Below are 15051 nucleotides of genomic sequence, written 5' to 3'. Positions count from 1 at the left end.
GCGGCGCTGTGTTATCGCGTTTTCCCGATTTACACTTGTATCTTTTTAACGCCGTATGCAAGCAGCGTTGAAAAGAAGATACGTGGGCATCTAGCATCTAGTGGGAAGTCAAGTTGGCGCATCAGCGAGGCAACTCGTTCTAAGCAAGCGTAGATTTTGGACACGTTCCGGGTAGACGAAAATTGCTCATTAACAGTAAAACGTGATATTGATAACAAAACATGATATTAACTTGATTGAAATAAGAGTAAAAATAACAAGCGAAAATAACAAAAAATTGCACCGAAATATCATAAAAATATCAGGTTTTGCCATTAACAAGAACTTATTAATATCTTGAGCCATTAGTTTTTTCTTGTTAATAGCAAAAACTGATATTTTTATGATATTTTGGCGCAATTTTTTGTTATTTTCGCTTGTTATTTTTACTCTTATTTCAAACAAGTTTATATCATGTTTTGTTATCAATATCACGGCTTCTACCCGGGGTTGGCGTTGGAGAGGCCAATGCCGCTAGCGTGAAGATGGTTGACAATGGCAGTTCCCTAATATAACGTGTGCTGGATAGCCAGCGAGGATGTTTTAGAAGTTCAAGGAACTGAATGCAGTGCAGATATATATTTCGCACTTATTTAAAAAACCTGCATCTGGGGAATTTTCCGTCGACGGTAGCGTGAGTGCCTACGCATGCGTAGTATACCAGCCACTATCTTCAATTGGTTGGTAAGCAAATGAGCTTCCAGTGGAATGGATCTGAAAGATTACAGACAACAACCCATGATACGATTGTAAATTAACTTTCTTTTCGATGTTGCATTCTTTGCTTGCGGGCCATAGCCAGCCAAATGGGGAGTATACTGAGGTTAAACAAGATTGTTGTTTTATTGTCTTTTCATCAAACTGTCATGCTTGAATTATTGTGCCTTATCAAATTATAAAAGCTACTATGTGCGCGTATACTAGTAGGTATATAAAACGTTGTCGCAATGGGATGAGCCTCTGCACATGCTAGCGCTCCAGCAGGGGCGTCGCCAGAAGCAATTGTCTGGGTTATCAGCTGCGTACAAACAGTATATAGGAGGCATCATCTGAACCATGGTTATCAATGATTGCTGGCCATATGCTATGGATGCTAATGAACACTTTATAAAAGCGTTTGTTGATTTTCGTAGTACAAATAGTACAAATTATCTGTTTATGTTTGTTTATTTTTCTGTTTGAGATGAAAAATCTTGAATAAAAATCGGGCTTGGTAGTCATATGGCTACTGCTTCTGCCTCATACGCAGGAGGTCGTGGGTTCAATCCCAGGTCCGTTCCATTCTCCTACTATGTATCTTTCTCTATATTTCTCATGTTCTAGCAATCGCTAGAACTGGAAATCGCTAGAAATAGAAATTCCATCAGTTGCTTTCTCCTATCTATCACATTGGCAGCTCGTTAACCAAGACGGACCTCTGCCTCTCCAACCTAACCCAAAAATTCCAACAAATTCCGCATGAACTCGTGGCAAGTGCAGAGGTATATTCGGCTTGCAGTGGGCGAGTGATTGCATCATCATTTCCTCCCCCTTCCCTACATTGACTTGCATTCTGACGTGGCAGGCGCCAGTATGACCTAACAAATGAGATCACCAGTACTTGTACATTGAAGATGTGTGTTAGTCCCAAGCAAACATCTGTTGGTTCCCTGTGCAAGAACAGCTGATCTGGTCATAATGGAGTAGCAACTACGAGCAGTCAATCAAGCTCAAGCTCAAGCTTAAGATGAAAAATCTTGAATACTGTGTTGAAGCTTTCGGTAGAATATTTTTTTCTATTCTCGTACACAATGTAAGGTACAATAAGATAGTAAGGTAGCAATAGATGTGCCTATTCTCTTATTTAAGCCATCAAAAGTCTCGAGCGAAATGGACTTCATCTTTGCAAATTGTTTGTAAAAACCGTAAGGTAAGCAATTATAAGACGCGACTCTATCGCTTGGCGACAGTAATTTTGACGACGTTGGTATGGAAGCGTAAATAGAACATTGCCAGCAGCGACCCAACGATGAAATCGCATAGGTCTGGGGGAGCCTATAATGTGCTGCCTTTAATGAAAGTCGTAAGCTATAATTTGGCAACGAGCGCTCCAAATATTGTCCCAAAAAGTTTTGCTTAATTGTGTTGCTATACTAAAGAAAATTGTCTAGTTGAAAATTGTTGAAAATCTCTCTAAAAACGATGTATTATCGCTGAATTATTAATTTATTTGTGGGATGAGCCATCGTTACATCCTAGGCTAACATTAGCTCTCTTGACCCTATATCATAATAGCCAATAGGAATATCAATGCAATGTAGCTTCGACACTTGTTTCGATTTCTTCGGTACAAGAGACCGAGTATTACTCTGAACACCCAATATTTTTTTACACGGTTGGTATTCTTTAATTTCCCGGTTAACCTGATTATTAACAGCTTTCAAAATACCACCTGAACTTTCTTTGATTTTTTGGGTATTTTTTCATGCACGCAGAAAAAACTATTTTAAAAACAATAATAACTTACATAAATTCAAAAAGAATTTCACATTGTTTTGGCGGTAATAAGATTTATTATTGTTTCAACAATCCAATATTGTTGTTTATATACAAGCTTGAAAAGTCTGAACTTTTAAAGTTCCTGCAGGTGAACCTTCATCATGCAAAAGGAGCTTCTGCTGTAATGAGTAGGAGCTTCAAAAAGGAAGAATTTGGCGTGGCACTAATTCAAGAGCCATGGTCTAATAAAGGGAAAATACATGGTATAGACATACAGAACTGTAAGTTGTTTTATGACGAAAAACAAAGTTCGCCTAGAACTGCTATTTTAGTCGATAAAACATTGAAATGTTACCCCATTACAAGCTTTTTAAAACGGGACGTGGTTGCGATGGAAAAACTGAGGTTGCTGTAGCTTCGGCCTATTTTCCGGGTGATGATCCTGAGGCCCTTCCTCGAATCATTTATCCAATACTGCAGAGAGAATAACAAGTCATTCATCATTGGCTGTGATGCTAATGCGCATCATACCGTGTGGGGTAGTACGGATATCAACAGTAGAGGTGAATGCTTACTTGAATATCTCTCATCCAATAATATTGATATTTGCAATAGGGGAAATGATCCAACATTTTCTAATGCAATTAGACAAGAGGTCTTAGATCTGACACTGTGCAACGGTGCGATTTATGAAAGAATTGCAAACTGGCATGTCTCCAAGGAAACATCATTGTCAGATCATAGACATATTGTTTTTGAATGGAGTTGGGGAAAATGATCATCAACTTCATTTAGAAACGCTAGAAAAACGAACTGGGAACAATATGAAGAACAAATTACATGATTAAACATCCACTGTCTAAGTTCCAGTTTGCTTACCAGTCCGGTAAGTCAACAATTACGGCACTTCATACAGTGGTATCTAAGGTGGAAAAAGCGCTTTCGGTAAAAGAAATAGCACTTTGTTCTTTCTTGGACATTGAAGGAGCTTTCGATAACGCTTCTTATTCGTCAATGGATCGTGCCATGAAGAAAAGAAACTTCGACACGAACATTATCAAATGGATTCCAACCATGCTTGCAAAAAGAGAAATCTCTTCAGAGCTGGGAAGTTCGTCTCTTACAGTATGGGCAACAAAAGGTTGCCCTCAAGGAGGGGTCCTCTCACCACTAATGTGGTCCTTAGTTGAAGACGATCTTCTAGGAAGCTTAGAAGAAAAAGGTTTCGAGGTTGTAGGCTTTGCTGACGATATTGTCATCATAGTGAGGGGAAATTCGACAATATCATTTCTGAAAGAATGCAATGGGCTCTAAATGTTACCCAATCGTGGTGTATTCGGGAAGGCCTTAGCATTATTCCGTCAAAAATTGTAATTGTACCATTCACTAGGAAAAGGAAACTTGATCTGAAAGCTCTAAAGCTTGGAGGATTAGAAATTCAGCTTAGTGAACAGGTCAAATACCTGGGAGTCATTCTGGATTCTAAACTGAACTGGAATGCTCATATTGAGTGTGCAATCGGAAAGGCAACTAGTGCCTTCTGGATATGCGCTAAAACATTTGGAAGAAAATGGGGCTTAAGACCAAAAATGATAAAGTGGATTTATACTTCCATTATTAGTCCAAAACTGACATATGCTGCTCTTGTATGGTGGCCAAAAACAAAAGAGGCTACTGCACAGAAGAAGCTGACAAAACTGCAAAGGTTAGTGTCCATTGCTATAACGGGAGCGATGCGTAGCACTCCTTCAAAATCGTTAGATGCAATTCTAAATCTGCTACCATTGTATGAATTCGTGCAGTTAGAAGCGGAAAAGAATATGCAAAACTTAAACGATTGAAGTTATTCAAGTCAGGCGATTTAGTGGGCCACTTGAGTATCTCACAAAATTTTCAATATGGGCCAGTGATGAATATGAGTGGAGACTGGATGAAACCTGTGGAGAACTATGACATTCCTTATTACATACGTGAGCCATCACGTATGGACTGGGAAGTCGGAGGTCCCACTGTTCGGGACGGTTCCATAAAATTCTACTAAGATGGCTCAAAAATAGGAACAAAAACGGGAGCAGGAATCTTCGGCCCTGGGATATCGATCTCAGTGGCAATGGGAAACTATCCAACTGTGTTCCAAGCGGAGATTTTTGCTATAATGAAATGTGCTAATATCTGTGTAGAGAAGAAGTATAGATATGCAAATATTTGTATCTTCACAGATAGTCAAGCGGCACTCAAAGCATAGAGTAGCTTTAAATGTACATCAAAACTTGTCTGGGACTGCATTCTTTCATTGCGAAAAGTGTGCCAAGAGAACTCCGTAAATCTGTACTGGGTTCTAGGACACTGTGGCATTGAAGGTAATGAAAAGGCAGACGAGCTTGCAAAACGAGGTTCAAACACTCAGTTTATTTGCCCAGAACCTTACTGCGGTATATCATACTGTATTATAAAAATGGAATTGAAATCCTGGGAATCACAAAGGTTGATAACCAACTGGTTGGTTGCCGAAAAGTGTACTCAATCAAAGAGATTTATAATTCCCAATGCTAAAGTAACCGAAAAGCTCTTGGAGCTCAGCAAGAGAGCTCTTTGCACCTTCACTGGCCTAATAACCGGACACTGCCCGAGCAGATATCACTTGAAAAATATTGGCCAGATTCAGAATGATATCTGTCGTTTCTGTAACATGGAACGTGAAACCTCGGAACATCTGTAGATCTAAATTTCTAAATAGTGGCTTTATGCAACCAGGAGATATTTGGACTGCAAATCCTGGAAAGGTAGTGGGTTTTATTAACTCAATTATACCGGACTGGGAAAAGACGCGTCTTAGGTTGTTTACATGACAAATGGTGATCAACCTACAAGATGCGAATACATAGTTAAGAGTAATCAGGGGTATAAGGTACACTGGGGGAAGTGGAAAAAGGGGGTAAGTGTAAAAATCGACTCGAAAAATTGGAATTGTACATACTTTACAGTTTTTACCACATCAGAGCATCATGCAATGTTATACTTTGATGCTCACACTAATATTATGTTGAAATTTGTATAACACATACACTAACACGGTTAACGCTTGAACTGTAATTTTAGATTTCGCGAAAAATTGATATTTGCATTCATAAAATTAATTCTTATTTGCACCAATTGTTCTTTTTTCAAGTGAATTTATATCGCAGGTGACCATAACAATACAATTAAACTAATCCCATACAATTGGTAGTGGTTTGTACCAAGAAAGCAAATAATTCAAAGATTTTACACTTACCCCAGGTATCAAACACTGCGGGGGAAGTGGATAATGTTCTAATTACGCAATTTTTTTCTTCCTTCCAGGGTTTATTTCGATAGCTGTGAATCTTAATATGTTCCTTTTTTGTCATCATGGTGATTCCAGTGGTGATTGGACTCATATAAATGAGAAAATGCCTGATTAATCCACCTATCGGTACTGATGCCTTTCACATGTTTTCCATATGAAAAAAATATATAAGAAAAATATAAATAGCACTGATAGGTAAATATATTGTATAATTCACATTAATTTTTATTCCTAACAAGTTTCGCCGTTGAATGCAATTTTTTGCGAACAAATCGGTTAAGGACAAGTGCTTAAGAATAGCTGATAATTTTGTACGTGCTTTGCGAACACACATACATACAAATACGCACATACAGACATCATCTCAATTCGTTAAACTAAGTTGATTAGTTTATAACCCTGTAAGTCCCATTTTTCCGTTAAAATGTTCATCTTTGGGGAGAACATATAGACTTTACGTACACTTAGTGTCCGAGAAGGCAAAACCAGCCCTCCCCTAGCTATTACGAGAATTCCTTGAGGATCTATTCCGTTAAGGTAATGAAATTATTCCACAAAAGATACTCAGAGTAATTATCGTATTGATTTTAGTTATATGCAACTACTCATCACTATTGAAGGTCAAGGCAACATGGGTTTTCCACTTACCCCATCCCACTAGGAAAAGTGGAAAAACAACTCCTAATTTTAAAATCTATTTCCATAAATTTCAAGCGGCCAAAATGGTATGAATTACCGCACAGTTGGTGCAAAATTGACTGTTTTTGATAGCCCATTTTGATTGAACGCATTTAAATCATTTAAACTGGTTTTACACTAATTCAAACATGCACTATCGATTTTTCCTTTTCCACTTCCCCCAGTGTACCTTACCACAAAAGTTCAACTCAATGGACGCAGTGGTTCTACGCCCCAACAAACAAAAAAGTCTGAACTTTGAAAAGCTTTTTTCGAAAGCTTCGACCGATAAAAATAATATTGTTGTTTTAACAAGAGAAATATTTTTCTTTCAATAATAATTATTTTCAAATTAAAGGGCTCTTCTTTTCAAAATATTTTGCTGAATTTCATTTTTTTATTGTACATATTTTCTGTTTATTTATTGTTGGTATTTTTGATTGAGGTTTTTTTTTTTTTCGCATAAAACTCTGGAAATATTAATATACATTTCAATAAAATTTCAACTAGCGCCTTAGTTCGATGGTAGTAGGGGAATCAATAATCTGTCGATCTGAAACAAGATAGTGTTGGTATTGGAAATTTGGAATTAATTCGATTCACTTACCCAATTGGAAATATTTCTATCAGGCGACATTGCTGCGATTGTCCAGATCGTCCAGATATTTTGTGCAGCCATAGCCGCTAAAGGATTCAGCTTCTTTAGATCTTCCGGTCGGGAAATGTCTGAAATAATTAAATCCAAATAGATACTGTATTATTAACTGTATTTTAAATAAGTATTAAGAAAAGTGTATAATACGTACCTAAATGAATAACAAAGTTAACTCACTCCTGTAATCACTGGTAGTATTTCTAAACAAATATACATATTTCACAAAACTGGTGTTTTTTCAAGTCCGATTATTTACACTAAAACAAGCTGAACATTTAAAAAAACCCATTTCTTTTTGGAAACGAGAATGTTTTGGCATCTGATGGTACCTTCATGTACATCAAATCTGTAGAAATGAATTAAAACAAACCGCACAAATTTGAATTATTAACATAGTATTTGAATGTTCATATTTATATATTTTAACCAGGATAATTCCTAGATAATGCTGGTTAAGCTATTTAGCGACATATTGGAATCCCTGTAAATTTGTTGTAGTGAACAAAGAGGAAATGCTTCAAGTCAGCAATGTCCTAGTTGGGAAAAAGAATTACAATACACGTGTTATAACTATAACATTTATTTATATTAATGCTACTTCTCGACAGGGTGAGTAATTCAGCAACTCAATCGACTTGCTGAAGGTTGAACATGCTAAAATTTCATTTCGTTCGAGTGAGTGGAATGAAGGTTTGTAAACGTACAATTTGTATTTAATTTGTATTTGCTCATTTCACTTGCCTTGTCAAAACGTAAACGCCAAAACAATTTTATACTTCGTCAGCTAACAGCGGTTTGACATAAAAGTACGTGGCATTTATTATACGGCATTCGCAAAGTAGGCATGGTGCATTCAATGAACAGCAAGTTTAACTTCATATCCACCTAATCATTTTTATAATTAAATTTTTGTTTACAAAATCATACTGAGGTTATTTTCAAATGTATAAACAATTTCTTTCAAGCTTTCTTCAAAAAGCTCGTTTCAGAAGTATTGTAGAAATAATAATACTTCGTCATTGATATTATCTCAACTAACCTTATTGAAACAATAAGCTTTGTCATACTTTCTATAAAATGTGATGATTTAAAAACAACAATCAAAATTTTTGGTTCAATGTAACCAGTTTTCTGTCCGTGTGGGGTGTACTCATTGTTTCATTAACGCTAAAGGTCTTAATCGACTAAAATCCACCCTTGTAGAAAAAGAACTGGGTTCCACTAGTTCCACTGGATGTGTCAAGCTACCATTTTCGATACTTTTATACCCAGGGAAATACATAGAGAAAATTTCCAACCAGGAAACTTCTAAGACCGAACCCAGCCAATTTAGGCATGACTTTGCTTTGTAGCACCTATAAGAAGATGGTAATTTTAGGGATTTTTTTAAACATAACTATAAATGTAAAACACCAGTGGAGCAACTCCTTCACCCGCTACACCAGGTGCAGCGTGACAACCTTTTAAGCGCGGACAACATATAGGTCGCACCGTTGGAGCTTGAAATAAAAATGACAGTTTTTCATTTAGTTTCAGATACATTTCTAGCCTTTTTACGTAGGGTTTTTTAATTATGTTAAAAAGTGAAAAATTGTCAACGATTTTCGGACGCACCAACGATTACAGAAAACATTGCGTAGAATTCATTGCGTACCGAAGACTGTACTTCCCCTTTAACTGAATAATTTTATCTGTAATCATTGGTCATCCTTCCCAGCACACGAACTACTGACTTAATTCGTTTGACTGAAATGAAAACTTTCAAAACAGAAACTCTGGGAAATTCATAACCAGATTCGTTTCATGGTCTATGAGCAAATTTTGGGTGTTTTCAAATCAAGATTGATACGAAAATTATTCTAAGCTTTTAGTGGAATGTATTTACATGCCATAAGACGAGTTTGTACAATTCCATTTAATTCCACTATTTCAGTGTACCTTTGACAGATACGTATTTCGACCTCAACAGTAAGGTCGTTTTCAGTGTCTCGTACTTGACTCGACTTAAATAGATTTGTACAAAATCAAGATGCATTAGGTGAGTTATCCAATTTTTCAACATATTAAATTAAAAATAAGAAAATTTAATTCTGAATGGACATGAAAATGTAATCAGAGATTTATGGCCCTTTGCAAAAGCCTTATAATTAACCTAATAATTGATTTAAATCCATTTGAAAAAAGGTAATAATTCAAATGATTGTTTTTCTCAGTGCACGTACTGATAAGCAGTACATATTGATATTACATTGTGTTATGACTCAATACGATGAATCCTGGCGCTTGCCCTTGTTTATCTGCTGTAGTCATGGCTTCGTGCGTAATCAAGGATTCGCATGAGTCATGATTCAAATGACCTGCTTATTATCAGTATTACGCATGCAGGTTGTGTTGAGCTCTTCAAGATGTATCAATATGGAATAAACGATGGATGCTCTTTTTCAATATCAGTTCAAGTGATGGAATGAGCCAGAAGTGAAGATAGTGGCACCAATGAGTCATTCTTTTTATTTATTTAACAAAATATTTTAAACGATAACACCGGATCAACATTTTAACACCACAATACTCGTGGTCACATGGCTCTATCCTCGTTTGCATTCCACGTTCACCTAACTCGCTGCGCCACATAAAACAAATGAATGTTTTTACGAAACTTGGAATCCTGGGACTGAGTGACCAATCTCGGCCAAACTTTCACAGTGAACTGAATGCAGTCTACATTGGCGACTCTGATGCGAAGATTGGCTCCGATAACATTGCTTTCTAGTTGGTGAGATCCGATTACGTATACGGTAAATTTGAGTGAGTGGCACCTTTGTAAACATCGAAACTCTACTTATTGTTTTTGATAAGTTTGGCTTCTATTACACAGTATAGACATCATTTGCAACACAAAAATAAAGCCCTTTTATTCTCCTACAATTCGTTCTCAGATAGTTTTTTCGACAATGATCGGTTTCCATGTTACAATATTTTTATAATAATTTGGTAGAAATATATTCGACTTATTTATAAATTACTCGAGGGTCGATTTTTTTTCCAATTAGTGGAAAATGATCAGTCTGCTGTGCCGAAGATATGTGCCAAATTTCATCCCAATTAAAGACGATCATGTTAAAATTTCGTTATTTATGTGCCATTCTGCGTGGGATGCAGAAAAAAAATGCAGGGTTTTTGTTTTTGCTATAAAAAACAGATTCTTACATACCTACCTTTGCACCAATAAATCAAATCTGTGATAAGATCTCTTAAGTGCGTCAACTATACCGACGCGACATCTCACAAGGATTGACCCTATTGCGTAATTTAGAAAAGGGAGTAGAGACTTGGATGACGACAGGCACAGATAGGCTGACTAGACAATGCAATTGGTAAGAACTTGTAGATTATGTCAGGATCATATTGTTACGCTCCGTATCACCCGCTGGTCAAGGAATCCCAAGAGTTCCTCAATTTGGTATTCATTGACTACGAAAAAGCTTTCGACCGTCTGAACCATGAAACATGTGTAGGGCGTTCTTAGACACAAGGCAGTTTCGGACAACATCGTTGGCCTCATCGAAGCACAGTACGAAGAATTTACGTGCAAAGTCTTACATAATACAGCTTTATCTGATCTCAACCGGGTAGTCGCTGGCTTGAGGCAAGGATGTGTTCTATTTCCGCTACTGTTCCTCATCGGTACCACCGAGATAATGATGGGTGCGATCGACCATAATCCGTGGGATGTTCGGACAGACTATTACTATGGCACACCTAAACGACTAAGATTTAACTGATGGTTGTTATCAATTAGCGCTTACTCTGACATGCAGAGTAAGTTGAACAAGATCAAATTTATGGATGGCAACACGAACAACTCTTCCAACTTTCTGGGAGCGTAGCAAGAAGTGGAGAAGGTCGAGAGCAGCCAGTCATCGTCGGATGACGGAACCAAGCTTGACATAGGAACACGAATTAAAAAGGCTAGAGCTGCTTTTGCGAGTTTGCGAAACATATGGAAAACCAATCAGATTAGTCAATGCACCAAATTTAGAATATTCAACTTTAACGTGAAATCTGTGATAGCATACGCTATTAGAACTTGATTTGTATCAGCAGAGATCACGTAGAAGCTGTAAGTAATCACCCGATGGCTACGTTTTGCCTTTCTCGTATACTGAGTAGGGTAAATCCGGGTGAGATGCCGCACTTTTTTTTTATTTAGTCTACATCTAAACAGATAACACTGAATCAACAATTTGACGCCACAATACACGGTTCGAGGCCGCATCTCTCCATCCTCGAATACGCCCCACGCTCGCCAAGTCGTTTTGCACCTGGTCTGCCCATCTCGCTCGCTGCGCTCCACGTCGTCTCGTACTTGCCGGATCGGAAGCGAACACCATCTTTGCAGGGCTGTTGTCCGGCATGCTTGCAACATGTCCTGCCCATCGTACCCTTCCGGCTTTAGCTACCTTCTGGAAACTGGGTTCGCCGTAGAGCACGAAAGTCCATCGCCTTGTCTTAGTCCCCGGCGCGATTCGAACGAACTGGAGTGTTCGCCCGAAATCTCCACACAGTTTTGCACAACATCCACCGTTGCTTTGATCAGTCTGGTAAGCTTCCCAGGGAAGCTGTTCTCGTCCATAATTTTCCATAGGAGGCCATAGGCATTTTTGAAGGATTTGCCGTACAGTAAAGATCTGGTCCGTTGTCGAGCGGCCGTCAACGTAGCCGGCTTGATAACTTCCCACGAACTCATTCACTAATGGTGACAGACGACGGAAGATGATCTGGGATATCACTTTGTAGGCGGCATTAAGGATGGTGATTGCTCGAAAGTTCTCACACTCCAGCTTGTCGCCTTTCTTGTAGATGGGGCATATATCCCCTTCCTTCCACTCCTCCGGTAGCTGTTCAGTTTCCCAGATTCTGACTATCAATTTGTGCAGGCAAGTGGCTAGCTTTTCCGGGCCCATCTTGATGAGCTCAGCTCCGATACCATCCTTCCCAGCTGCTTTATTGGTCTTTAGCTGTTCGATGGCCTCAATATGGGCGCTGTTTGGCTTCCATCGTCCGCTGAACTGACGCAGTTATCTCCTCTGCTGCCTTGACTTTCACTGCCTGCCTCTCAGCGCCATTCAAATGTTCCTCGTAGTGCTGCTTCCACCTTTAGATCACCAAACGTTCGTCCGTCAAGATGCTCCCATCCTTATACCGGCACATTTCGGCCATGAAGCCTTTGCGGGATGCGTTGAGCTTCTGATAGAACTTGCGCGTTTCTTGAGAAAGGCACAGCTGTTCCATCTCCTCGCACTCCGCTTCTTCCAGGCGGCGTTTCTTCTCCTGAAAAAGGATCTGAGATCTGATAGAACATTGATCTATTGGCGCAAATATATGTGAAAATGTGTCTTTTGTAGCGAAAACAAAAACGTAAATATTAACTGCTCATTCTTATCAGCCAAACAAGTAATATGACGGTTTAACACTTTTATTTACGTCTCGGAGGCCAACAAATTTCTAACGCTATTTTGAATTAAGATTTTTTTTGTAAGGTTTTGTGAAAATTCTTACAAATCCACATGTTTATTTCATTATTTGAATCCTCTAAAAACCTTGTAGGTTATGTTCGCAAGCAATTTACGCTTTGAGTACAAATTATGATGATGTGGCATCTATCCCTTACAATCGGTATAGATGCCACACAAAAATCAGAGTGATATGCTGCACCTACCTACCATCGGCTAATTAATGATATATTATTTTTTTAGTGGGAAAATCATGTGAAATACGAAGACCAAGATATTGCAAGGGATCACGATAAAGAATACTGCCCGGAAAATTCACACGTTCTAGGATATTTGTTTCTTTCCTAACCTTCCGGGACTCACGCCGTTGTAAAAAGTACTACACCTTCGAAAAAAACTCGCTTGTCGCTCACAAGACGGGCGGGACTGCATGAGCGATCTAGGACCATGCGTGTCCCGGAAGGTTGATAACATGCTCCAAAATCAAAGATATTTGCACAAGGAACGATTTCGGCTTAATCTCTGTCGTTTTTTATTGAAATCATGCGCGCTTACTACTGAAAGCATCAGAATAATGAGAAAAACCCAGATTAATCCACCTAGCGGTGATGATGCCTTTCTCGCTCTTTATAAAATGTGTCGAGAAAAATTATTTAGAGAGGACAAATAGAACAAATATAAAGCAATTAATGGTTTTGACTCGTGGAGAAACCATATCAAAACCGTCATAAAATCGTTTGTAGACGAAATCAGGGGCAGAAAAATTTTAACATGCTAAAAATCGAGTCATCGCTGTATCTTGTACATATTCATTCATGTGATGATGCTATGGCAGTTTCATTGCAAAGAAGAAAATAGTAGTTTGTGCAACTAGTTGCAAAAAGATAATTTTTTCAGCACGAGTATGATAAATCTGTACCAAAATGGTACAATTTTATTTACTTCACATGATCAATCTTGCCAAAAAATCGTGTTGCTGCAGAAAACAAATAGATTCCATGTAATCGTGCCACATTAGGTGCTCGACAGACCATAGAGCGATAAATAAACTGCCTTTGGAGAATTTGATGTCATGCTCACCAAATTATTTTATTTATTACGTGACACAGAGAATACACTGTTTGAACACCCACCCAAGCCAATTGAGCCAAATGTGGCCATGTAACTATTGTTCTAATGCTGGTTTTCCATTATAGCACCCAAATGAGTGCTATTTGGAAAACCAGCATTTGCTATAATGGAAAATAATGGATTTTATGCAACCCATTTGAGTTGCATAATGTTCATTAAAGCACCCATACATGTCATTGGTATGGAAAAGTAGACCGTTTCATCACTCAAATGTTAACTGTAAACCAGGTATTATGATCAGAAATTGCAAAATAATTTTTATGAAGTTAAATTGTAAACAAATAATCAATCAAAAGCCTGAATGCGTCTATTTTTGAAAGAATTAAAACCAAAAATAGAGAACTATTCAAATTACACATGTTCCAAGATCTGAAAAAAAAATCGTATCTTCGAAATATTGAGAATGTAGCTAAAACCATTTTGAGAGCCTATTCCGACTACATGCTTTATCAGGATAAAGCAATAAGGAGGCTCTTGATGTCAAAGTTGTCGTGTAACATCTCGTAATCTACACAAACTATAAGCGTCACCTTTTAGAAAACCAAGAATGTTCAAACGTAGGAAGCAAGGATTTTTGACAAACTACATCCTATTTACATTATTATTAGGACGTACCTTATCATTATCGGATAATAGTAAAAGAGTAAAAAATTGATTACCTGATAACTTTCCCTCAAAACCACAAACGCTCATTAATAATGAAAATTATTTGTTTAACGATAATTCAAACTACGGACAAAATTAGCTCAAATCCTATTCTCGGTTGCGCATGAAATGCTTGTGGTAGATAGAAGTGGGTTACGCCGGAAACTAACTGGAAGACTTGATACTTTGAATTTCCCTGATTAAAGCAGAATTCGCCATCTCCTAACTCACAAACCAATTGAGCAGCTTACTCCGATATATGAGTAATTAGTCCTACAAAGGGTTTCAAAATTCCATCAACCGAGCTAGCGATTTTTGGATTTCAAGTTCTTAATTATATCCACGGTAATCAAATAGAACATGAGTTATGAGTATTAATCGAATGATTTAAGATAAACGCAATGAATCGCCTGCTTTGAGTGTGTTTACAGCGGCACACTAAGAGTTAACTATCTGAAATCAGTATGGCGAAAGGCATCTAAGGTTCGATTTCTCAAAATCAGGCACCTTCATCGAAAAAATATTTGGTAAGCGTAGTAGCGGGCACCATCCTTCATAACCGGTACTAAATAGTTTTTCATGAA

General features: G+C 37.9%; 1 long non-coding RNA gene across 1 annotated transcript; it reads right to left on the bottom strand.

The window, feature by feature from the left end:
• Window positions 1-6890: 6890 nt before the first annotated feature.
• Window positions 6891-7545, bottom strand: LOC134206651 (uncharacterized). Its single transcript, XR_009978304.1, has 3 exons — window positions 7330-7545; window positions 7131-7249; window positions 6891-7076 (listed from the first exon to the last, which is right to left on the bottom strand). It is a non-coding gene; the product is annotated as an uncharacterized LOC134206651 (long non-coding RNA).
• Between the last annotated feature and the right edge of the window lie 7506 nt (window positions 7546-15051).

Source organism: Armigeres subalbatus, chromosome 1 (assembly GCF_024139115.2).
Source record: "Armigeres subalbatus isolate Guangzhou_Male chromosome 1, GZ_Asu_2, whole genome shotgun sequence".
Classification (NCBI taxonomy): domain Eukaryota; kingdom Metazoa; phylum Arthropoda; class Insecta; order Diptera; family Culicidae; genus Armigeres; species Armigeres subalbatus.
Note: the sequence above shows the minus strand (reverse complement) of the source record. Positions and strands in the feature narration are given on the sequence as shown.